The sequence below is a fragment of the Narcine bancroftii genome, chromosome 5, assembly GCF_036971445.1.
Source record: "Narcine bancroftii isolate sNarBan1 chromosome 5, sNarBan1.hap1, whole genome shotgun sequence".
Lineage (NCBI taxonomy): Eukaryota > Metazoa > Chordata > Chondrichthyes > Torpediniformes > Narcinidae > Narcine > Narcine bancroftii.
In genome coordinates, this window is record NC_091473.1 from 92,688,771 (window position 1) to 92,715,014 (window position 26,244).

The 26,244-nt window shown below is 40.8% G+C and overlaps 1 protein-coding gene across 10 annotated transcripts in view; it reads left to right on the plus strand.

Annotated features, from left to right (window-relative positions):
* The window catches only part of LOC138763717 (3',5'-cyclic-AMP phosphodiesterase 4B-like), a 687,345-nt gene that overhangs the window by 42,965 nt on the left and 618,136 nt on the right, over positions 1–26,244 (plus strand). The window contains exon 1 of one of the 10 annotated variants that reach the window (XM_069938362.1): positions 21,408–21,428. The exons of the other annotated variants lie outside the window; for them this stretch is intronic. The gene's annotated coding sequence lies outside the window, so the exon portion shown is untranslated. Of the gene's footprint in view, positions 1–21,407; positions 21,429–26,244 lie in introns of those variants that run through there. 10 annotated transcript variants of the gene reach the window in all.

Sequence of the window (26,244 nt, forward strand, 5' to 3'; positions counted from 1 at the left end):
CATCAAACTTCATCTGCCATTTGTCAGCCCACTCTTCTCAGCAGTCCCAATCCTTTTTCAATCTTTGAAAACTTTCTTCATTATCCACAATTTCACCTATTTTAGTATTATCTGCATATTTACTAATTCAATTCACCACCCTATCATCCAGATCATTGATGTAAATGACAAACAGCAAGGGACCCAATACAGATCCCTGAGGCACACTGCTTGTTACTGGCCTACAGCCTGACGAACCATTATCCACTACCACTCTCAGACATCTCCCTTCCAGCCACTATTTGACTATCTCAAAGTTGATACCTAGTCCCTGAACCTTCCTGGCCACCTGTGTTCTAGGGACACTGCCTTGCTTCTATTCAAAAGTATCCAATTTGAATACACACAGCAACTCACAGTTGTGGTGGTACATGGTAGTGCAGGAGGTGACCTCACTATACCGTAAATGCTGGCCCACCTCCAACCCTATAACTCCTCCCCATAAGATTCCTAATAAAGGCTGATAGCCCTAGTCTCCTCTCTCCATACCAACCTTGGATCCAGCCAGTGGCATGTAAAGATGTACCTGACATTTCAGGTTATTAAAGCCTTTAATCACTTGCTTCGAATCTGCTTGTGATTATTGATCATGCTACACAGTCAAACTCTGAAACTTGAAGCTTAACTTGTTCTCTTAAAGTGACAGTTCCACTTAATTGAAAATGAACTGGAAGCACGTGATAATCCTCAATTTCAAATATACATTATTTTTCGTTTCCATTTCAATTTTTTTCTCATTTTGCTGAAAGTATCGCAGTTAGTGCACTTTGCTTTTTCTGTGCAGTACAAATAATGCAGCAACTTGGTCTAATAACTTGAATTGGATAATTTCAAAGTGGAACAAATTGGAATTAGTATTGCTCACATATTATCAGCAAGTCCATGACTCCAGTTCTCATTACAGCCTTGGCTACTGAACACCAGAGGTGGGTTGAGTGCATTTCATATAGGTGGATGTTTGCACTCATGGCTGCATGAGAAGGTCAGAGTCAGGGTACTTAGCAGCAAATGACTACCAAGAAAATAGCCATTTTGGAGTTTTTAAACTATTGCAGACAAGCAGAATCATGTTTGATGCTTTTATTTTGGAGGATCGTGCCAGCAGGGCACAAGGCGGAACCTATGGATTTAGCAAAAGGTGTGCCAAGTGATTGAAATTATATTTGAATTTGGATGGCAATCAGTGCTGAAATTATTTCTTTTCAGAATGGTGGGTTGCCAGATGAGTGAGATTTCTGCTATTTCTATCTTTATTCTAAATTGCAGGAAAGGACTACCCAAGTTTGCTCATGGCACAAAGAGGATGGGAAAGTTTGCTGTAGGCTCAGAAGAAGGATATAAAATTTATCAAGAGATTGGACAAGAAATAGGCAAATGAAAGTGAATCTGGCATGAGGAACAGAAAACTTAAGTATCTAATTATTTTAACAATTTAAATAAAGTTAATGGTACAGCAACCAACTAGTTCTTTTCATTGCATGTTGCAATGTGGTTGGAGTACAACATTAAACAAATATTGTTGCAATTAAATGTAGCTGTGGTGTGACCACATCTAGATTACTTTGTGCACTTATGGCTAATTGAAATTCTGAGCAGACTTAACAGAGTAGTTGTGAGGCTGTTTTCCTCCAGGAGATTCTGTCTGGAGATCAAATCTTGTGAAAGGGATTTTCCCTTTTGAAACTGAGGCAAGAATGCATAAACCTGCTGACTAACAATTGTATGATTAATAAAATCTAAAGACTAAAAATGCATTTTCCCCCTTCAAATATATCTAAAGCAAGCAAAGTAATAAAAGATCTTGATCAAGCTGATTCATGAGCAGTAAGTTCTTGAGGATAAATGGAACATCATCTGGTACAACGGCTGACAATGCAGAATTGGACAAGTCTGAATGCAGCTCTTAGTGTGGAATTGGAATAAGATCAGGTGATTAGTAACTGACCTCACACATCATAAAGTTAGACAAGAAAATGGGCAGATGCTGTGATTGTATCTTACAAAAAAGTGCTTGAGGAACACTACACAGCGTGCAGCGTTCTTTATGTGGCGGCAAAGATACATCTTAATCAAGATATGAACAAAAGATAGGCAGGTGTCTGAGTAAAATGGTGGTGAAAGGGGGAAGAGCACAGGGTTAACCAGGTCAAAGGTGGACTCAAGTGGGAGGGTGCAAAAAAAAAACTGAGAGATTCTAAATTTTGTTCTGCAACAAAGCCTCCACAATTGTCTTGAGAGGGGACTTAAAAAGGTTCACTTCCCTCTGGCTTCTCATTCTGACACTTGGCTTATTACTGTCCACTGGAAGGCTTCAACAGGTTAAGCCTCCTGTTATTGGAGCTTAGAAGAATGAGAGGAATTCCAGCAAGTTGTCTGGAGAAAACTCTTTCACGGTTGTCGATAAAACCGGAAGGCACAAGGGCTCTGTGCTTATACCCCTCTTTCTGAGAGGAGGTTGTAATGACATGGAAAATACATGCATGCATATTAAAATTATGAAAGGAATAGATAGTTTTGACATAAACAGACTCCCCTGAGGGCAGGGATGGTTGGAACAAGAGGGCATGAGTTAAAGGTAAGAGGGCAAAACTTTAGGAGAAATATTAGAAGATGCTTCTTCACTCAGAGAGTGGTGGTAGAATGGAATGTTCTTCCGAATGAGATAATTGCGGCAGGGTCCGTTCTGTCATTTAAGAAAAGGTTGAATGTGTACATGGAGGTGAAGGGGTTGGAGGGATATTGGTGGAGAGCGAGAGGATTGAGCTAGTGGAGTTGTTCAAGTGAACCGATGCGGACTCGAAAGGCCGACATGGCCTGTTTCCGCTCTGTAAATGGTTATATGGTTATATGATAGGTGAGGGGGTATGAATGGAGAAGGGGGGAAGCTGAAGGAAAGGGGTCAGGGATGTGGAATAGAAGATGACAAGGAAGTGGCCTTGCAGAAACTGGAGAAGCTGATGCGGGAGTGGGGTGCATAATTGAAATGGCTGGCCCCTGGGAGATCACTGCCATTGCTGTGGACAGATCGAAGGTGGTCAGTGAAATAATCTCTCAGTCTTAGTCGTGTCTCTCCAATGTAGAGAAGGCCACAATGGGAGCACTGGATACGTAAATGAGCCCTGCCGATTCAGAGGTGTTGCTTCTTTTGGAAGAACTGTTTGGGGCCTCGAATCTCTATGAGAAGGGAGTTGTGGGCACAAGTTCTTGAACAACACTGTGTGACTTTTTGAGTTCCTCCAGCATTTTTGTACAGTCAGATATAATAAAACTTAGTGAATTACTTGGTCAGCATTTATATTCTGGCCATGTTTGAAGAATAAACAAAAAAAGGTTCAGTGACTGGTTAAAGAATAATAATGCAAGAGAACCCCAATGCAAATCATTTAGAAGTGAAATCCTCACATTTTCTTAAGCAGCTGAGTTGAGCTTTTTGAGATTTTAAGATCATAAAAGAAAAAGATAAGAAATTACTATGTGCAGAAGGAATACAGTATTTGAGTTAAAATTAAGAACTTCAAGGCCACGCAACAGGAACGCAGAGACTCTGTGTAACTGATGCAGGAGATTACCTCACGATATCCACTCCCTCAGTGGTGCGTGACAAGACTAGAGAGAGTACAACATGTTTTTATTCAGTAAGAACATACAATACTCTTCGGACTGAACTGGCGGGGATCCAGGGTTTATATCGGGATATGTAGGGGCAGAGTCGGGGGAGGAGCCAGTCCTTAGAACATCACATTGGTAGTGAATTCCCAGTTCACTACGCTCAGCCTCTGTCTTTCCCAATTGTGCTAGAGCCTCTGGTTCTCAGGCTGTGTTAACCAGAGTCTGAAACAAGTCGTTCTCAATCCAAGCTACTGTCTGAGAAGATTATCATTCTTCTGGATTCCTTTAGGCACTTCATTTGAATCTTCATTAGGAGGACTTCTCTCCACCTGGGATAAATGCATTAAATCCAAGCTGCACCCCTGAGTACAAACATACTTTCCTTCAATATGAAAGGTGCACACAGTACTCCAAATGAGACATAAAATCCTTGGAGTGAAAAATTTGATCTTAACACATGCTTTCTCACCTATTGAATGTTTTCAGCAATTATTGGAGCAATGTTATTGCTCTTTAAAGTACCCGTATCTTTGGATTTTAGTCAGAATTATACAGTGTGCAATGGATGGGGCCATGACAAATCACCAACAGAAATCTTTTGAGTTTGTAACAGAGATAATTGAGGATTAGGCAGTGGATTTTGTCTGTATGGACTTGAGTAACCTATTTGACAAGGTCCCTCATGATCCAAAAAAAAATTGGTTACATGGGATTCACAGTGAATTCATAAGTTGAATTCAAAATTGGCATGGCCATAGAAAAACTGAGGATAGTGATGTTGGGGCATTATTCTGATGAGGTCTGCGACCGGTGGTGTTCATCAAGGATCAATTCTGAGTCCTCTTTGTAATAAGTACAAGTGATTTTAATGAAAATATTTGTGCTTAGCCAATAACCCTTTCATATAAATGTAACCTAATATCATGTGTGAAATGTTGTCTGTTCTTTATAATGTTTATTTCATTAACAACAGCAATATAATGTCAGCATAAATGTTAACATTTTCAAAAGAGAGCAACTTCAGGGCTGAGATCTGTGTTTCTTTTTAAATTTAACAACAAGTTAATAATGTTGTAAATAGTACTTAGGATTGTAGGTTTTGGAAATGTGATAGTGTATCTAATGAATGTCGAGATGAGGTCCTAAGATTATAACTGATCTTTCATTAAAATCTTCTGATTTCATCTCAGTAATATTCTCCGTCTCTGCACCTTCTGTAGTAGAAATAGTCATATTTGCCTTAGTTATTGATTAGGCTGCACTGAGAATATTGACCACTATTTCTTTTGAATAGTTTTGAATAGGGGTGAAACATCTGTTATAACAATTTTTCAATTTGGTAATCTCTGAAAATGGATGCTCAGATTAGCCAACATGCAAGGCAGGAAGGCTCCCCCTTCCCCTGAAGCCTCTGTATTGAACACGTCATCCTCCGCAATTTCCACCACCCAGAGCATGATCCCACTACCAGACACCTCTTTCCCCTTCTTCACTCCCTCCGGAATGCCATTGTTCACTTATCTATTTTCACTAGTTGCCCACTTAGTACTTACCTGTGTGACCGTAAGAAATGCAGCATTTGTGCCCACACTTCCTCCCTCGAAGGTTTGAATCTCCTTCCTTGTTTTCCCTCTTCCAGCAATTTCTCTGCAATGTGTCATCTTAGCTGTACATCTAAGTCATTCTGTATTCTAAGCAGATGCACACTAGAGGAGCCAAGTTGAAGATGAGATTTGAATAGAAACATTTGAAGTTGAGACAATCCTTCAAGGGCTGTCACACAATGTAGTTGATAGCACTGATAAAGTCTTTTAAGACCCATCAGTCATTGTGTGCACATCAGTAGCTAATTTGTGAATAAATAGACAAATTCAAAATCTGAAGATATTTTGACTATTGTCAATCCTTTGAGTGAGGTGACAGCCAAAGTGGATTTGGATCTTGTGCAGAAACCTGGAAGAAATTTAGTTTTCTTCTTGTGATGGTTGATTTCCAATCCTTGGGGATTTCATAGATAATATTGTCATTTCAAGTACGATTGATGTACTACTGAAATTAGATTAACCAAGTTCTGCATCTTTCACCAAAATTTAAAAAAATATGATCTTCACTTGTTTCAAATAACCATTGGTAGGCACTATTGGTAGCCCCAATAATGACGCAGACAGAAAGACTGAGGGGAACGATAGGCTTTATTGAACTAGAGATTGCTGGCCTGGGTCCAGGCTAGGAAATGAACGAGAAGGAGAGGGGACTGGACCTTTATGGCCCGGGTCACATGGGCAGGACTATGGGAGGAGCCAAGGCAGGGAGACACCCGGAGGATGGGCCAGCCAGTACACAGTCACATCACCACATTCACCCCTTCTTTTTAAAAAAAAAAATGGAACCGACCGGAAATCAACAGCAAAACTGAGGGTAATAACAGTAACAATAATAACAGCAGTATTAACAATTATTATACAAGTGGGGGTGGGAGAAGCAGATTCCCCCACCAGCTAGAGGTTGAGCTGCACAGATGACCTCCTCTGTCTGCCGGACCGCCAGGCAACTGGTGTGTCCGTACGGAGAGGGGGCCAATGGGGGAGCGTCTGCTGCAGGAACTGTCAGGGTTGGGGTGCTGGTGGTGGACTCCTGGAGTGCTTGTGGGGGTCCTCCACAGCTGCATGGGGAGTAGGTGCCTGGACATCCGGCGGCAAGGCAGGCAGCGCAGACTCCAGGGTCGTGCTCTGATGCAGCACCATCGGGTCTGCGGCGTGATCAGCAGTCGGCAAGGCAGTTGCAGGGTCTCCCGCCCTTGCCAGGTCTCGTATGGAAACAGTGTCCTCGTGGCCATCTGGGTACCTCATAAATGCATAGTGAGGATTTGCATGCATGAGGTGCACTGCTTCAACCAGTGGATCCATCTTATGGCCTTTGATGTGCTTCCGAAGGAGAACTGGCCCTGGGGTTGTCAGCCAGGGAGGGATGGAGGAACCATTCGCTGACCTCCTAGGGAAAGCAAAGAGGCATTCATGAGGGGTGGTGTTAGTAGCGATGCACAGTAACGATCGTATGACATGGAGAGCTTCGGACAAGATGTCCTGCCAGCGGGACACTGGCAAATCTTTGGACCTAAGGGCCAGGAGCACTGCCCTCCAGATGGTGCTGTTCTCCCTTTCCACCTGGCCATTACCTCTGGGGGTTATAGCTGGTGGTCCTGCTATGCCTCTGGCCAAAAAGTACTGTTGCAGCTCCTCACTCATGAATGAGGTCTCTCGGTCACTATGAATATAGTCGGGGTATCCGAACAGAGTGAAGATGCTGCTCCGGGTCTTGATGACTGTAGCTGAGGTCATATCCGTGCAGGGAATTGCAAAGGGAACCTGGAAAATTTGTCCACCACCGTCAGGAAGTAGGCGTTCCTATTTGTGGTCAGGAGGGGGCCCTTGAAATCGATGCTGAGTCAATTGAAAGGTTGGGTGTCCTTGATGAGGTGTGCCTTTTCTGGCCGGTAGAATTGGGGGTTACACTCGGCGCAGATTTTGCAGCGTCTGGTCATGGTTTTGTGTCTTGACAAAATGATACAACCTCGTGCCTCTGGGTTGGCACAGATTATCATGCAGGATCTGGAGATGGTTGAGATGTGCGCTGGCACACGACGCTCAGGATAGGGTGTCCGAGGGATCATTGAGCTTACCCGGCCAGTACAAAATGTCATAGTTGTAGGTGGATAATTCAATCCTCCACCTCAGAATCTTGTCATTCTTGATCTTACCCCATTGTTTGGCACTGAACATGAAGGCCACTCCCCTCTGGTCTGTCAGCAGGGTAAACCTTTTACCGGTCAGGTAGTGTCGTCAGTGGCACACCGCCTCAACGATCGCTTGTGTGTCCTTCTCGATGGAGGAGTGCCGGAGTTCAGGACCGTGAAGGGTGCGATTATATATTAAAAAAAAAAATGCTACTGGCTTGCTTGCCTGATTTAATGTGGCGGCCAGTGCAAAGTTGGAGGCATCGCTTTCCACCTGAAAGGGGACGGATTCATCCATGGCATGCATCATGGCCTTAACGATGTCTCCTCGAATTTGATTAAAAGCAGCCTGGGCTTCTGCCAATAATGGGAAGGTGGTTGACTGAATTAGGGGGTAGTTGGGCATCCATTGTGCATAATACGAGAACAGCCCCAGGCACCTTTTTAGCACCTTCAGGGTGTTTGGGACAGGGAGCTCCATAAGTGGACACATGCGGTCAGGGTCAGGGGAAATGACACCATGTGCCATGATGCGTCCAAGAAGGGCCAGGCGCTGTGTGTTGAACACGCATTTGTCCCTGTGGTACATCAAGTTGAGGGACTTGTCCGTATGCAAGAACTTTGCGAGACTTGCGTCGTGGTCCTGCTGGTGACATTGTCGAGGTAGGGGAACATTGCCATCAGCCTGTGTTCCTCCACTATCCGGTCCATTACTCTCTGAAAGGCAGAAACACCGTTAGCAACACTGAAAGGTACCCGCAGAAAGTGGAAGAGATTCAATCGCTCGAACGGAGGGGAAGTTGATGATAATCCAACTTAAGGTCAATGGTTGGAAAAAATTCTGTACTTAGCAACCTTATTGACCTATATGGGGGAGCAGGTATGCATCCAACTGGTTAAGCGGTTGATGGTCTGACTGTAATCAATTATCATCCAGGGCTTGCCTGCCCCTCTGACCACGTGAACCTATGCTCTCCAGGGACTGGTGCTAGGGGCTATGATCCCCTCCACCTGGAGTCACTGAACCTCAGCCCGGATAAATGGCGCATCTTCCGTACTATAGTGCCTGCTTTTGGTGGTGATCGGTTTGCAATCCGAGGTGAGGTTTGCGAACAGTGACAGAGGGGGCACCTGTAAGGTGGTGAGACCACAGGATGGTGCTGGAGACCAATGCCGAGACCACAGGTACTGGAAATTGTGTGCTGGGACCACAGGATGGTACCCAGGGGCTGGGCATCTGGTAGGGGATGGGTGTCCGAACGCTGAGGGTTGTGGATGGGGGGGCTCCAAACACCATCACGCTCCTGAACTGATTCTGAAAGTCAAGGTCCAAGAGGCAAGGCATGATTAGCAACACAAAGTCGTTATAGCATTCTCCTCCCCCACCATCAGCAACGCTACACAATACCCCTGGATACTCGTCTGTTGGTCTCTTGCTGCCATTGATACCATCCTGGTCAGGTTCGGACTGGGAGGGAGAGTCTCTGGACCACGTCAGGGTGTATGAAACTTTCCATACTGCCGCTATCAAAAAGACAGTTCATTTTATGCTCATTCACCTCAATCAGCATCATTGAGTTTGAGATCGGGTGAGGACTGGCTTGGTTCAGTGTCACTGAATCTAGGACTGGCATTTCTTTGTCATCGTCGTCAGTGGGGAGGCCCGCCCAAGATGGTGACCTCCATGTTGACCACGCAGCATTGGATGAAGAAGGAGGTGGACGTGGAGTCATGGCGGTCAGAAGTGATGTCACTGGAGTGGTAGGCCGGTAAGATGGTGCTCCCCTCACTGCACACGCAGTCAGCGCTGGAAGCTCTTCAGGAACGCACGCCACGTTGCTCCCGGACTGCAGTCGGGATCTGCAGACCTTTAGGTAATGGCCCTTCTTCCTGCAGCCCGAACACGTTGCTTCTTTCGCGGGGCAGAGGCACCTTGCATGCCTGGCCTGCCCATAGAAGTTGCATCTTGACAATGCAGACGACGTTATTGCAGCTGCAGTAGGGTCGCTGATGCCTGACCTGAGTCCCAAGCCGATGGCCCCTGTAGTGGAACATATGCAGATGGCCTGCTTCTGCCCGTGATGGACTCCGTGTGGCGCTGGGCTGAGTCCAGAGTTCTGATCAAGTTGATAGTCCTTTTGAGTGGGAGCGGGTCCTCCTTGAGGAGTCTTTGCAGGATGTCGTCCAACCTCAACCCTGACACACAGGTGTCTCTGATCAGCTCTTCCACACACTGCGTCAGCGATATCATGCCTGTGGGATCCCCCAAACAGTCTTTTCCCAGTGTGACCAGGGACCGGACGAACTCTTCAGTGTTGTTTCCGGGACGCCAGTAGGTAACAGGAGTAAACCACGTTCACTTTCGGCTTATACAGCACCCACAGCTCAGCCATCACCTCGGTGTAGGTTGCACTGCCTTTGATGGCCAAATAGGCCCTCTGGGTGACTCGTGCCTGAAGGATCTTTAGTTTCTTTTCGTCCAAGTCGACCAACTCCACAGCGACGTTGAGGAAGTTGTTAAAGCAGTTTACCCACTGCTTGAAGAGCACCGATGCCATTCGGGGTGCAGCAATTTGTCCATATCGGGAGAGTTCCAAAATCTAGTTGAATAAATTGTTGGGCGCTCTCAGTAGCCCCAGTAATGACACAGACAGAAAGACCGAGGGGAACGATAGGCTTTATTGAACTAGAGACTGCTGGCCCATGTCCAGGCCAGGAAATGAGCGGGAAAGAGAGGGGACTCGACTTTTATGACCCGGGGTCCCATGGGCAGGGCGAAGGGAGGAGCCAAGACAGGGAGAGCGGGCCAGCCAGTGCACACAGACACATCACCACAATCGTGATGTTTGAAACAAGAAGTCATGGTGGGGAATTGTGCACAAAAGTCCTGGGAGAACTCAATGGCTCATGACCTACAGAGTTTCTCCAGCTCTTTTGTGCACTGTCTCTGATATTAACCTTGTGTTTCAAGCAATAGAGAGTTCAACATTGCTGTTAAAAGATGATTATGATGGCTTATTTCTCTTCTGATTATTTTGTTATAACAGCTGTGCAATTTTTCTGCTCTGTTGTCGACATTTCTAGTATAGATTCATTTTAGTATTTTGTGTTAGGTGAGAGATTACTAAAACAAAAATTGCATGAAGCAGAGGATGATAAGCTGTCCAAATGGGTTGTGTTGCTGCTTCATGACTCGAGGGGCTTTGTTTCGATTCTGACCTTAAGGTGTTATGGACTTTGTGTTCTCTCCCAGTGATTTTGTGGGTTTCCACAACTTATTATACGTTCTTCATGTCCCCAATAGAAAGGTGGGTAAATTGGAGACACATGAGAGACTGCAGATGCTGAAATCTGGAGCAATGCACAATCTGCTGGAAGAATTCAGTGCACTGAGCAGCATCAGTAGGAGGGCCAGAACCCTTCATCAGGCACAGTTTGTGTGTAAATTTATTGCTTATTCTAAATGATACCTTGTTTTGCATCGATGAGTGGCAAAACCAACAAATAAAATTTTGTTTTTGAGAAACCATGTTGGTTGAGAAATAAAATTTGCTGCATAAAAAGTTTAGAAGATGCATTTAAAATAATTTGAAGAATTCTTTCATATTAAAGAGAAAAATTAATAGAAGTCTGTTCAATTTTAAATTTCATAACTGATTTAACCGATTCTAATCTTGTGCCTGCAATCAGTTTGTAACTGAGAAAAAAATAAGTAATGTGCATTGGTACTTTTCTCAGGAGCATCAGTGGAACTCTTGTGAAAAGGAATCATGTAACATTATGTAGAGGGGCACTGTGGTACTGGTAGGCTGCTTATTACCTGTTTTGCTGGAAAATTGGTTGAGTTCTAAGCTGGGACTCTCACAGTTAAAATCTCATTGCCAAGTGGCTTTGTGTTGAGTGAACCACTAAGGCAAAGTGCAGAAGGTGCCTGAGGGCTGGAAAAGAATGGAGGACCATCGCCTTCCCAAGATCGTGTTCTATGGCGAGCTCTCCACTGGCCACCGTGACAGAGGTGCACCAAAGAAAAGGTACAAGGACTGCCTAAAGAAATCTCTTGGTGCCTGCCACATTGACCACCGCCCGTGGGCTGATCTCGCCTCAAACCGTGCATCTTGGCGCCTCACAGTTCGGCGGGCAGCAACCTCCTTTGAAGAAGACCGCAGAGCCCACCTCACTGGCAAAAGGCAAAGGAGGAAAAACCCAACACCCAACCCCAACCAACCAATTTTCCCCTGCAGCTGTGTCTGCCTGTCCCGCATCGGACTTGTCAGCCACAAACGAGCCTGCAGCTGACGTGGACATTACCCCTCCATAAATCTTCGTCCGCGAAGCCAAGCCAAAGAATGTATGCTTACCAGTGAGATGCAGAGCTCACAGCTATCTTAGTGTAGTCATTGAGAATGATAAGCAACTGCTCTGTGTCAGATTGCCAAGAGTTTACTGTTTCTCATATCACCTTCCCTTTACTTGGCTGCACCATTCTTACTAGCCCAGAACTGTCTCTATTGCCATCGAGTTCAGTGGCCACTAACCATCTTTAAACTTGTTAACATGTCAAGCATTGATGCCAGTACCCAGCAATAGCCCATGATCATTTTGCTGTTCAGGGAGAATCTCTGAGCCGTACATCTCAATCTGGAGCATCTGCATTACTCATCCCAGGCTGTAGAACACCTGACCTTGTCGGTAGCCTCTATATATCACCTGAGTGGATCATTCCACATTGAGCTGTGCAGTCACGATGTCTTTGTTTCATTGCTGCAGAGGATTAAATCAAGGTTCAAGCCAAAGCAGCATAAAGCCCAAGCAGATCATTTAAAATATGAGGGGATTTCAAATCCAGCACCAGGAGCACTAATCAGTGTTGTATTCGATTTTGCTTTTCTAGAACTGTTAATATTTATAGAACAGTTAATATTTATTTTGTTCTCTCTGCTTCCATTCTGTTAGCACTATATACTATATACAATCACTATGTTCCAAAGCTTGTGTTCAGAAATTGTCATGGTTCATAGTGTTTATTCATTTAACAAGGTTGTTTTGTTTTGATTTCCTTTGCTTTCCTTGCTGGCTGTATATTAAACTTTTTTTAAAAATTGTGTGAACTAACCAAAGAAGGAGTTATTTTTTAAGCTTAAGTACATGACATAAATTGAGTGATTACAGGATTAGACCAAGTATAAATTGTTTTGAAAATATCCATCATAAATATTTTTTGTTTTTGAAATCTCAACAAGTATCAATCTATTCTGGTTCTTGGTAGCTGCTATCAGCCAAAAAGGCTTTTAGGACATTTTATTGAAAGACATTGAGCAGAGTAATAATGCAAGCCTTAACTTCCCTCCTCCTCTTCACAATGACAGCACATCATCATGGGAGGTGAACTTAACCCTTGCCAAATCCCTTATCAGGCTCACTTTGAGGAATCGAGTAATGGTACAATGACCTTTTTGGTTTACATTGCAGAAGTATAACAAAACTGAGCACGCCTCTTCAGGAGGAGATGGGGCAGGAAAATGGTTTTGAGGTTGGAAGAATAGTGAAGGCTTGAATAGCTAACTCTACTATTTGTTCTATTCTTGTACTCAATAAGGGAATGTTAATTTATGAAACAACCTAATACTTACGGTTGATTATTTACTTTAAATAAGATTTTTAACTCTTAAACTTGCAACTTCAGCACTGGATAGGTGGTTTATAAAAAACAATGAATTAAAACAAAACTTCCACTTCATCTGTTGGGATCTGAGTTCCCATCAATCTACTCTGCCATTCAATAAGATCTTGTTAAAGACTGTAAATTTCACTTTCCTATCTGATCCTTGTATGTCCTAATTCCTTTAATTACAAGTTTCTTCTAGATTTAGCCGCTGCGAGATGATGAGAAAGGTGATTTGTTTTGTCGCTTTTTTAATTGTGCAATTAATCAACCTATTCTTTCCACACTGGCTGAGCCTGCAAAATGAAGCACGCTTTCTTAATGAATGTAACACTGTCAACACACATATTCGACCATTCCTCTGAAGATGATGTAATAGATAAATCCTTCTCCCATTTATCCTTCATTTTATATACATCAACCTTAATCATCTTTCATAACACATACATTTCAGAAATTATCCCTTTCTTTCCCTTATCAGCAATTAATATCTCAAATTTAGTTTGACCAGGTAACACCAAATCTTGTCCAAAGTTTTCTAACAATAAATCTCGAACTTGATAATAAACAAATAAAGTATTTGGTGATATCCCAAACTTCTCTCTAAGTCTATTAAAAGATAGAAACATACCTGCTTCAAAACGATTCTCTACCAACTTCACACCTTTCATTTCCCAATCTTTCAGATAAAAGGAATTATCTTATTCTGATATAATGGTGTCTTAGCTGAAATTTTACCTTTAGTTCCTATAATTTGGTCCCATTTATAACATATATCCATTAAATGTCTCAATACAGGCAATTTATACTTTTGCAAACGAGAAGAATTCCATTTGGAGGTTGATCAATATCAAACATCATATTGATCAATTTTAATTGCGCTGCTTCACAAAAATTCTGAAAACATGGTAATTGAAGTCCACCTAAATCATACCTCTATGTTAACTTCTGCAGAGAAACTCTCGACAACTTACCTTTCCATAAAAAGAAACAAATTACTTTATTTAGTTCTTTAAAAAAATTCCTCGGTATAGCACTCGGGATAGACTAAAAAAGATATTGAATATGAGGATATATATTCATTTTAATACAATTTACTCATCCAATCAAAGTTAAGGGCAAGTCTTTCCATGTGTTTAAGTCAAATTTAATCTTTTGTAATAATGGTACATAATTTAAACTATACAGATTTTGATATTCTCTATCCACTATTACTTCATTTTATTAGACCATCTAAACTTCGTAAGCTGTTTACAATCTGAATAATCTTATCTGATATCGATAATATCTCACTTTTATCCAAATTAACTTTATGGCCCGAAATCACTCCATCTTGATTCAACAAATTTTGTAATGGTTCGAAAGAGTTTCTAGGATAAGATAAATATATCAACACATCATCTGCAAACAAATTAATTTTAAACTCTTGTTCACCTATTTTAATTCCATTAATATTAATATCTTGTCTTATCGCTTGACCCAATGGTTCTATAATGCAAATGAGACTGATGACAGTGGATAGCCCTGTCTAGTCAATCTAGATAAATTAAATGCAGACGAAACCTATCCATTCATCACCACCCTGGCAGAAGGATTGGTATATAATGTCTTAACCCAACCAATAAAGAGTGGTCCAAATTTAAATCTTTCTAACATTTTAAATAAAATATTCCACTCAACAAAGTTGAAGGCTTTTTCCATGTCTAGTGCTAGAATCATTGGTTGATTGAGTTGCGGTCTCGAAGCATTAATTATTGTAATCAATTTAGTAATATTATCAGCTGAATATCTATTCTTGATAAAAACTGCTTGATCCACATGTACTAAATTAGCCAATCTGTTCACTACTACCTTTGCTACAATCTTATAATCCACATTCAATAAAGATCTTGGTCTATATGAGGCCACTTTTAAAGGATCTCTATCCTTTTTTGGAATAACTGTTATTAGCGCCCTTGAGAATGACTCTGGAAATGAACCTGTTTCTGTCACTTGTTTAAGTATATACAGGAAGTAACAAGTCATAAAATTCTTTATAAAACTCCATTGTAAATCCATCTTCTCCTGGAGATTTCCCACTAGGCATAGAGTGCAATGCCTCCTTGAGCTCTAGATCAGTAAATGGACCATCTAATTTCCTAATATCTTTTTCACTTAACAAAGGTAAATTTAAATTAGCCAAAAAGGATTCAATCTGATGAGTATCTTGAGTCCCCCCAGATGTATATAAATCCTGATAAAATGTGTGAAATTCATCATTAATTTCGTGGGATTTATATGTTATTGCTAAGTTTCTCCAACTGCATTGATTGTCCTAGATACTTGTTCAGTCTTCAACTGCCAGGTTAGAACCTTATGGGCCCTCTCCCCTAACTCATAATAACATTGTTTCGATCAGTGCTTTTTAAAATTTTTTGAAAGGGGGTTTTAAAAATTTTTTAAAAACTTTTAAATATATATTTAGTAGTTTTTTTGGGGTAGGAGGTTTTAATTTGAGTAAGGGTAAGCTGTGTTGGGTGCCACTCTCATGGAAACAATGAATAATTTGAATTTTGCAACATTTAATGTTAAAGGGCTTAACCATCCGATACAACGGAAACAAACATTGGATTATATTAAGAAGATGAAGGTTGATACTGCATTCTACAAGAGATTAATTTGACTGAGAAAGAACATTTAAAACTGAAACAGATTGGGTAGGTCATGTGATAGCAACATCTTTTAATTTCAAGGCTAGAGGGGTAGCAATTTTGATACATAAAAAAAGTGCCTTTTATTTTGGAGTCTTTTTCTGTCAATGCAGGCAGAGTGTTGAAGGTTAATTGTAAAATATTTTCAGAAGCTTGGACCCTGATGAACGTGTACGCACCAAATGAAGATGATGAAGAATTTGTTACAGATACATTTCTGAATTTGAATCAATCAAACGAGAATATTTTGGTATGAGGGGATTTAAATTTTTGTCTGGACCCATTATTGGATAAATCTCCAAAAACTCTGGTGGTGGGGGGGGGGGGGGGGGAACTAAATAGCTGAGTTAATGAAAGATTTAAATTTGGTGGAAATATAGAGATGGTTAAATCTGACTGAAAAAGATTTTTCATTCTATTCTGCCTATCATAATTCATTTTCTAGAATTGACTTATTTTTGGGATTGGCACAAATGCAAGGTAGAATTACTCATGCTGAATATAAGAGTAGGATTCTGTCTGATCATTTGTTATTGTTAATTTCATGTTCTGGTTCCGAGGTGGCAGAAACTACCTACCATCGGAGATTTAATGAAATGTTGTTAAAGAAACCTGAATTTATTAAATATGTTAGACATCATTTGGTTTTTTTTGCAAACAAATGAATATTCAGTACAGAGTAAATTTATTTTATAGGATGCTTTAAAGGCATACTTAAGGCGTCAGATTATCAGTTATACAGCAAATATGAAGAAACAGTTTGTGGCAGAAAGTCCAAATTTAGAGAAAGAGATAGCAGTGTTTGAGAAGAAATTTCAGAAGAATTTGACTGAGGATAATAAGGTACAATTATCTAAATCAAAAAGGCATTATAATACTTTGCAAACTTATAATTATGAGAAAATTATCCTACGGCGCTCCATTCCATCCAGTTACTACTATGTACTGTGACCAACGCTATCCCTCACGAGCTCCTATTCCATTTTGAAAAAGGTCGGCATTGGGAACTACACTCCTAACCTGGTCCAATCCTTCTTAGGAAGCACGTGAGGAGAAGCAACATCGACGTCTTGGTAGAAAGGGTGAAACTGCTCCACACCAATCCCTCGTAATTCCTATGTGCAGTACCTGGATGGCAGAGAGGACACAGTCTCCATCAAGGACTTTACACCCACTGGAACAGAGGATCCATTGCCTCAAGTGCCCTGCGAGCCACAGAGCTCATTCTTGTTACCCCCAGTCAGGGCCTCTGGGATCCAGTTCAGGAGGAAAGTGCATCCTGCTCCACCGTAGAGCTGGAAACCCAGCCCGCCACTTCTCCCTCACAAGGGGACCAGGAAACCAAAGGAGCCTAAGACCCCCCAGTGCTGAGGTGCTCAACTAGGATCTCCAGAGCCCCGGACTACTTAAATCTGTAACTGTAAATAACTATATTTTTTTTTACTTTTTTTCTTCTCTGAACCCATGTTCTCTGTCTTCATTCATGGACCCTAATTCTGCAGGAATGGATGAATGCAGTGAACTGGGATTCACTGGTAGTGTGTTGTGTTGTGGCTAGCTCCATCCCCATTTGGTCACATATAACCCTGGATTCCCACCTAAACCCAGAACCCATCTGAAGACTACTGTGAGACCCTACCCTCAGCTATAAGCTAATAAAAGTGTTTGTTCTCCCTCCAGTTGTGAGAGCTTTTATTCGCGCTACAATATTTAGCACATAAACTCTGTCAGAAACCTGATGAATTTTTGCTTTAATGGTCTTGCAGAATTCAATGTAAATATTTGCCATATCTAACAAAGCCTCATTGACAAAGGGCAGCATGGTTAGCTTAGCAGTTGGCTCAATGTTATTACAATGCCAGCAACCCAGGTTCTGTGGGGGTTCTCACCGTGTCTCTGTGAGTTTACCCTGGGTGCTCTGGTTTCCTCGTAGCTTTCAAAACGTACAGGGTTTATAGTTTGATTGGTGCATTTGGGTACTATGGGCTCATGTGAAGGATTGGCCTGTTACCATGCTATATTTCTAATTTAAAATCCTGCACTGAAATTTCAGTGTCAATCGTACTGGTTAATGCATGTTTATTTTGGCCCTTTCTGATATATGAAATGGTTAACTTTGTCATTTCTGGTATGAATTTATGTGTGTGAATATTAATGTGTGAACATTTGCCAAAAAATATAAATGGGAAAATAAGTCCAATGAGATCCATATGTTTTTTAAACAACATAATTTTGAGTTTCTTTCTTCTTGCAGCTCTTGTGATGAGAAATAATTTTGAAGTAAGAAGTGAAGTGTGCTTGATGCTGCTTGTTTAAATACCAGAAAACAATTTCAATTTCTGCTGCAGAGACCATGGGAGCTACAGATGGGTTGGTCCAGTTCTTGGGCTGTGGAGGGGTAGTTTTCTTGAAGGAGAGGAACTGCTGTTGGTTGGGTAGGGTTTGGTTGTGGGATCAGTGTCAAGTGTCCTTAACAGCATAATACATTGGAGCAGAGTCAAGTAAGTGCATGAGAGATGGGTATCACATTGTGGAAAATATTTTTAGACAGAGAGGGGTGAACGTGAGGGGTTGGTTGTAGGGGTGAAAGTTTTAAATTGGAAGCAATTGCATTATGTAGATTAATGTTGTCCTAAGCCAACAAAATAAATCAGGAAAGTTTTAGATACATTTGGAAGGTTGGCAGTTGTTTGTCCAAATGGAAGATCCAATCTGGTAGATGGAGAAGATTAATGATGTTATCCACGTCTTGGTTGTGGGGTGGGGAGGTGGGGGGGGGGGTGTTGGGAGTTGAGGAAATGTACACCTCCATCTCTCTCTTCAGGGTTTGTAACCTTTAACAGCAAAAGATAATAGGGAAGTAACATCAGAGGTGACACTGAAAATCTTGACTGCTTTACTGGGAAGGGGGCCCATAAATTTTGGGCAGAGTTCTAAGGGGGACATAACCAAAAGAAGTTTGAGAATGGCTGGTGTAAACTAATAGGTTATTATTATATTTTTCTTTTTTTTATTTTAAAAATATTTTAATTGATTTTAATAAAGAACTTGTACAAACAAAAAAGGTACAATTCAATAAGATGATAAGGACAGTTACACAAACTAAATAAGTAATTCTGCATTACACTAACTAATTGTAAATCATATCCATAATTCATTTTCTAAATAGAAAAAAAACTAATAATGCAAAAAAAAGGAAAGAAGAAAATAGTAGAGGAGAAAAATTAAAACCCCATGTTGCCAGATGCTGTATATGATTGGTATTAAAAGAAAAACTTGGGTTAAAAAATTAATATAATGAATATGGTAAAGATATAAGTCGGACAATTTAATTACATTGGAGTAAAATTATAAAGTAAGATCGTGAGACATAAATGACCTCCATAACTTCTGGAATCTTGCAAGGGAATTTATTAATTGAAAAATGAATCTAAATGGGTTATTATTTTAAGGAATTTATCTAAGCACTTTAAGTTGTGCGTTTTGTTATTTCACTTGATTTTGGCTCACAAACAAAAAAAAATAAATATTTACTCAGCATTAGTCAACTGCTTTGAAAATGTCTCCAAGTTCAGTTTGCAAAAAGATAATTTTTACTAACATAGAAAACCCTATCAAGAACAATTGATTTTTCAAATATTGATGTTTTTCATGTAATCTTTCATGAGCTCACTTCCAAATAATATTTTAGATCTGTAAAATAGATGTCTAATATCTACTGAATAAATAAAATTATATCTTCCTTTGCTTCTGTTTTGGCTTGTTCTTCCTTTTACTAGTCCATTATGCAACAGTTGTCCACAAAGATGCATACATGATCACACCTATAATTCCTCCCAAATTTTGAAGGCAATTGAAATAAAAGTTGGGAAGGCAAATGAGATGTTGCCTTTTATTTCAAGTGTGGAAGATTTCTTGCTAGTGCTACATCTGAAATGCTGTGTACAGGTTACTTCAATCCAATAAAGGATCTGCTTACAATAGAGGGAGTGAAGAAAAGGTTCATGAGATTGATTTTAGGAACCAGACTGGACCTGAAAAATAAGAAATATATAAAGTTGTTTGGACACATAATATGGTAGATGGAACATTGACAGTTTCTCAAATTGGGAGTCTAGAACCAAGGGGCATGTTCAAGAGGAGATAGAGGCATCTATATGCACTCAAATATCTGAGATGCAGTCAAAATAAGGTTATTTTACTTCAGGATTTAAATTTCCCAGATATTAATTGTGTGCCTTAGTTTTTAAGGCACAGAGGGGGTAATATTTGGAGATTTCTTTTGACACAGTATATTAATAAACCCATAAGGGAAGAAACATTGCTGAACCTTGAGGAATTTGGGTCACTAACTGAAGGGAATGTCAGAAGGAGATCTTTTTGAAATATTAACTGAAGTTGCATATAAAGGCTTTATGGAAAAGGATTAGGATAAATTAGTAATTAAAGTAGGGCAATGCCAATTTCATTAACATAAGGGGTATCTCTCAAAAATAGATTGCAGCTAAATCTATATGTGCACAGCAGAACCATTCAAAGAAAAATGGCAAGTGTAAGGGTAAAAGCTATATATGGGGAAGCTTGTACTTTTTGTTTAGATGTGATGCAATTAAAGAGTGAAAATTTCAGTATAAACATGAGGATAACCATTTCCAAGTTGTTTTGTGTCAGGTCTGGGGTGATGCACACCCCAGTCATCAACTTTCATATTGGGGGACAGATAATAACTTAACATCCCATCTAACAGTTTTAAAGCATAGTGAGGAATCTTGGCCCATGTTTTTCTGGGCATGACCATGGCTGAGCACTACTGGGACAATCTGGTCTGCAGCTTAGTGCAGACTGGGATACCTGTCAGGGTAATTGTTTTCTTAATGGCATCATTTAAAGGTGGAGCTGCCAGCTTGACCTGCGTCAACTCTAACAGTTGTTTTCTGCTGTTTTCGATGGTATGCAAAATGGGGTGGGTTGAGAGTGGGTGGTAGGCTGGAGTTAATGTGAGCCATGCTCACTCTTGAAGCACTGCCCCGCTAAAACGGCAGTATTCATATTAAACAATATTTGAATAAAGTTGAATTGCAGTAAAATCCCTGTTATCTGGAAGTCAAGCAAATTATGGAAAATAAATAGGTTAAAAAACACGAAACTTTAAAATTGGTGCCCCTAGTGGTTAGTTTCAATCAAGCAACTGTAAAATTCACTTATCTGGCATCTGCCAATCCCCATAGGTGCCAGATACTGTATCTGAAAAATAAGGCACTTGATTTTGAAGTTTTAAACATTTTGAGAAATCCAGTTCCAGGAGATTCAATTGATTTTTCTTTCAGTAGTAATTAGTGCTTGATCATTTCATAAATCTGTAATTTTATTATCAATTCAAAACATTTCTACACAATGAAGAATTTTTCTTTCATAATTGACAATTGGTGCAAGGTCAGTTGTTCACCTGAGCTTTTTAACGAAGCTTTGTAAGGATAGGAGATGAAAAACTCTTTGAAATTAGGTCAATCATGATCTAATTGAATGAGAGAAATAAGGACAAAGTGGCCTATATTCTGTTCTGCAATAGAATTTGAATGGGATTATTAGTTTGGGTTTAATGGTCCCTGTAAATGTCTACTTATTTATTCTTTTATCTTTTGCAGTTTCTCAAAGAAGCCTTACTTGATTTGAAAATTCAATGTGTGTATTTCTGGTAATCCCATCAGATTTTTACTTTATCTCTATTAAATTTATTTTACTAAAACTCTGTCAGTAATATTGATCTTTTCTGAATGTTTATACCAGATAGGCTTCCAGCTACAGACCAAATGACCTCAGTATTGCAAATTTTAATAGAACAGTAAAATAAAGCTAAACTACTGCTATCTCATTTTGGAGGAAAGATGTAGCACACAATCATAAGTTGATCGTGTCAAGCTTGTGCGAAGACATTTTGGCGTGTTTGCTCAAATTCAATAGGTTTTCGTAAAGGTGACACATATATGTATTTTTTTTTGCCTTTTGATCTAATTGTTATCAATGTAGGTTCCACTTTATTTATGCAGCTAACTTGTAATCACTTCTCCCAGTTCCAATGTCCCTACTATATTGGATTAAACATTTGAGTTAGAGATGATAACTCAAAAATATTCATGACTGTAAGTTAAATGAACAGTCAGCTCTCAGAATTCTCCCATAAACTGTAATGGGCAGATAAACTGTACACATGTCATAGTTTTCCAACCAAAAGCAGCAAAACAACTTGACCCATTTGGCAAAAGCACTTTGGTTTACTGAATCTAAACATAACAATAGCACGCAGATGGGCTAATCTTTCAAAATTAAAATGCTTGTAACAATTCAAATAACAAGATTAAATTGAAATTCCATTCTAACCATTCTTCATTGTGGATTATGTTGCAGACCAATGGGCTAGTATCCTATTCACTGTCATACCAATACATTTTTCCACTTTATTTTTGAATATTATAATTTTATTTATATTTTTTATTTTAATACTTTAGTTACTCCCAAACTTTAGGACTAAATTTGATGCATCTCAAAAGTTTGATCTGAGTACACCAGTGTGGAAATAAAATTTAAATCCACTACCTGATCATTCTTAACTACATGAAACACTTCCAAACAGGTGCCACCATCAATTATCTATAACTCGTAGCAAACACATCATGGTGCAAAAAGCTTTCACCATCACCACCCAATAGTTTTTCAAAATCCACCAGAAAGACAAAAGTATTGAGATTAGCAGCATCCTCTCCTCAGCAAACATCTCTGGAGCTCCAGTTGCATCCAATTTCATTGGGCAGGCCAAATTGCATACCAGGCATTGGGCTTTATAAGCTGACAATATTCAGAGCTCTGTTGTAGAAGATTACCAGGTATACAGCTGAAAAGATACACTGATATTCTGTTTGGGGTGGGGTAGGGGGGGTGGGGGAGGATGAGGAAAGTAATATCTCCACTGACTCGAAGGAAGCTTTGTTCTGTGATCAGACAGGAGCGGGAACATTCAGGATGCTATTGAGAACCTGGAGTTTGTTCATTGATCACCAGAGGAGCTCTTCCATGCAAGTTACCCATCTGCTTGTGCTGCTAGTCATCACCTTCTCCCTCTGCAAAGGATTATGATTTCTATATTGGCCTTGTCAATCATCTCTGAATCCAGAAATGAATGGAAGTGAGTCGCCCTAAGGAACTGCCCGAGAAGCACACTATAATTGCTTTTTAAAAATATTTATTTATAACCTATTGTAATCATCAAGTCCCAAAGTTGGATATGTTCTTTCCTTGTTTCAGTTATTTGAAATCTGGATTTTGGCTTTGATCCTCAGTTCCATTAAATTGAGGGAATTCGCTGGTGATATGAGAATGAATATCTAGCCACATCACAGTCAGGGCAAGTAGTGAGGTAAGATGTCATATGGAGATGTCACAATGGCCAGGAATTTTTAGTTGGGGAATGGAATTGAGTGGACTTTGTAATTATGATCAAAGTGGGGTGCTGCACTTTCCCTTTCGAGCTCCCTATTCAGTAAAGACCTGCTGTATTGGTGTTGGCTAGCAGGATTCTTTGCAGCAATGCTGCGAGACAGCCTGGATACCTCATTCAGGTCACCTGCCTCTGGCCATGGTAGAATTGCAAGGGGGAGTCAAATATTCAGTAGCTCCATTATTTGTGTGAAAGTGAAATGTATTAAATGTAGCATAGGAAAGCAGTCGTTGACAGTAGAGGCAGAAGTAGGGGGATAAATGCTGCTGTTTACTTAGTATTAAAGCAGAAATTCAGAGAATCATAAAATATTTATGACCTAACAGGAGACCTTTGCTCCCATTGCATTCATTCAGATTGAAAAAGGATTTTCCAACCAAACTACAGCCTCCAACAGTAAATACAGTATAAGGCAGTAATGAAAATGGCAGAGCCCTGGAGCATGTTGTAGAATAGAAAGACTTGGAACACAGGCACATAGTTGTCTGTAAATGGCAAATCAGGTGGTCAAGATGGTGGTGTTTGACCATTTATTTTCATTTAGTGGGGTATTAAGTACAAAAGTTGCAACCTATGATTCTGCTGTGTAACCAGATTTGGAGTACTGAGTGCTGATCTGGTGACCCAGCTCTGAGAAGAGGATCAATAAATTGGAAGAGGTGCAGAGGAGATTATCCAGGATGTTGCTAGGACTAGACAGCTTGAGTTATTGGGAAAGGTTGGACAGGCTGGGTATTTATTCCTTGGAGCAAAGGAGGCTGAGGGGGTCACTTTATAGAGATCTATAAAATCATGAGGTGCTCATAGTTACTTTCCTAGAGTAGATCCATCTACAAGTAGAAGACACAAATTTATGGGGAGAGATTTAAGCGGGACCTGAGGAGTACATTTTTTCACTCAGTGGATGGTCCTTATCTGGAACAAACTGCCAAAGTAAAATGTAGAAGCTGACACATACTGTGTCAACATTCAACTGACATTTGGACAGATTTATGAATAGAAAGAGCTTGGGAGGATATGGACTAAGCACAGGCAAATGGGACGAGCCCAGAATGTGAAGAATGGAAGAGTTGAGCTGAAAGCCCTGTTCTATGTTGTTTGACTCTGGAATATGTCCATAGGTCTAATGATCATGGCTGTGCAATTACAAACCCAAGTACTGTTTAAAATATTTTTTTTACCTCTCCCTTGACCACCTTTTTTCCTCAAAAATGTAATTTATTTGTAATGTGTAAACACGTTCCGTCCAAATATTTCTCAACGTTAAATGGGTTAACATCACTCACACTTCCTTAAACAATGCATCCATGAAGCATTTGAGATGCAGTTACGCAGGATCCAAGTTAGCCATATGGACCTATCGTTTGTCACAGTGGACTCAACCACCACTTTGGGCAGTGAGTTCTTGATGCCCTTTGTGCAATTTCCAGCCTGTCAGCTGGAATCAGCATTGCTGTCTGAAAATCCAGATTTAATCTTCCCCAATGCAGAAGCATGGGTGAACCAACCTGTGCAGCATTTGTTGCCCTACAAGTGGTGGCAGGCACTGAGTGGTGTGAGAAAGGAACAAGGAGCAGTTTACTAAAAATGGGAAAATTCCATGTTCATGCCATTGCTGCAGCAACCCAAGTGGAATGCACATTGGCCTCACTCTGGCAATGGAAAGGGCAGAAGACAGTTCAGTGTGGAATTGAAGTGGCATGCAACTAGAAGCTTAAAATGACTGTAGTGTACAGAATGCAACTGCTTTATGCAGCAATGTATAGCCATTTTCATCCTTTGCCTTTGGTTATGGTTCCCTTGGGACTCGGTTCAAATTTTATTGGGCCCCCATTCCCACTACAAAATGGCAGCACTGCTGCTGTTGAGGACCTGTGGGGAGTGGAGTCACAGTGCTCCCGTGGGTTCCAACCACCCCGTCTGATGCTTTAAATGGCTTGTAAAATGGAGCCTAACAGTGGATTTATTTAAAAATACTGAAACTGCAGGGTCTGTGCCCAAGATGGCGGCACCTAGGATTGACAGCAGCCACAAGGGGTGGCAGACGCCAGGTAAGCAGAGGACTGGTGCAGGGCGGCAGAAAATGAGGAGACCACATCCTGTTTGAGAAGGAGAAGCAGAGGAGATGATTCACAGGACAGTGACCATGGTAGTGGACCAGTGAAGGGCTCCGAAGCTGAAGAAGACACAGGCAGCAGACAGTTGGTGATTCGAGATGAGGACACCATACAGGCTGTGGCTGCTGGCATTCGTTTCAAGGGATTCACACTGGGCTGTGGACCGCAAGAGACCAACTGAAGGGGTACCCATACTAGGCATCGGAACTGGTATGTGAGAGGACGCTGAAGGGTTCCTGATCATGTTGGATGTTTGAATCTCGAGCTCGGGCTGTTGATGGTTTGGACAGAACTCTATGGCTGCAGGAGCCCTGGAGGCAGATCCATGGACATATGGTGACCCTGAGGGTGCTCTCTTTTGCTTCTCTCTGATTATAAGAGGTGCTTCAGGCAATTTCTGCCTAAGGTGAATCTGTCTACCTTACAGCAGATGAAAACAGATTTTGTGTAACATTGCACTGTCTTGATTATACAACAATAAATTGAATCTTCCCTGTGAAGTGGTCAAGTTTTGGTTTCTTCTGTACTTCTTTCCTACTGACTACATAACAATTTAATTCTTTTTATGTGAGGTGAAAAGATAAAGGCTTTTAATTAAATATGCTGTGCCTCTATCCCCCCCCCCCCCCACACACACACCCAGGGGAGGGCATAGGGCCCCCATTGAGAATGTTTGTCCTAGCCTACACTTGGTGTCACCAATGTAGAAAAGGCCATTTCGAGGATACCAAATGCAAAAAATGAGGTTGATGAGGTGCTTGTGAATCTCTGCCTCGCCTGGAAGAGCTGTTTAAGTATCTTGGTGGTGAGGTAGGAGTATTGAACCTTCTGAGGTTGTGTGGAAGAATGATATGAGATGCGGAATGGGTAGGGAAGAATTTGGTTAGCACAGAGTCCCAAGA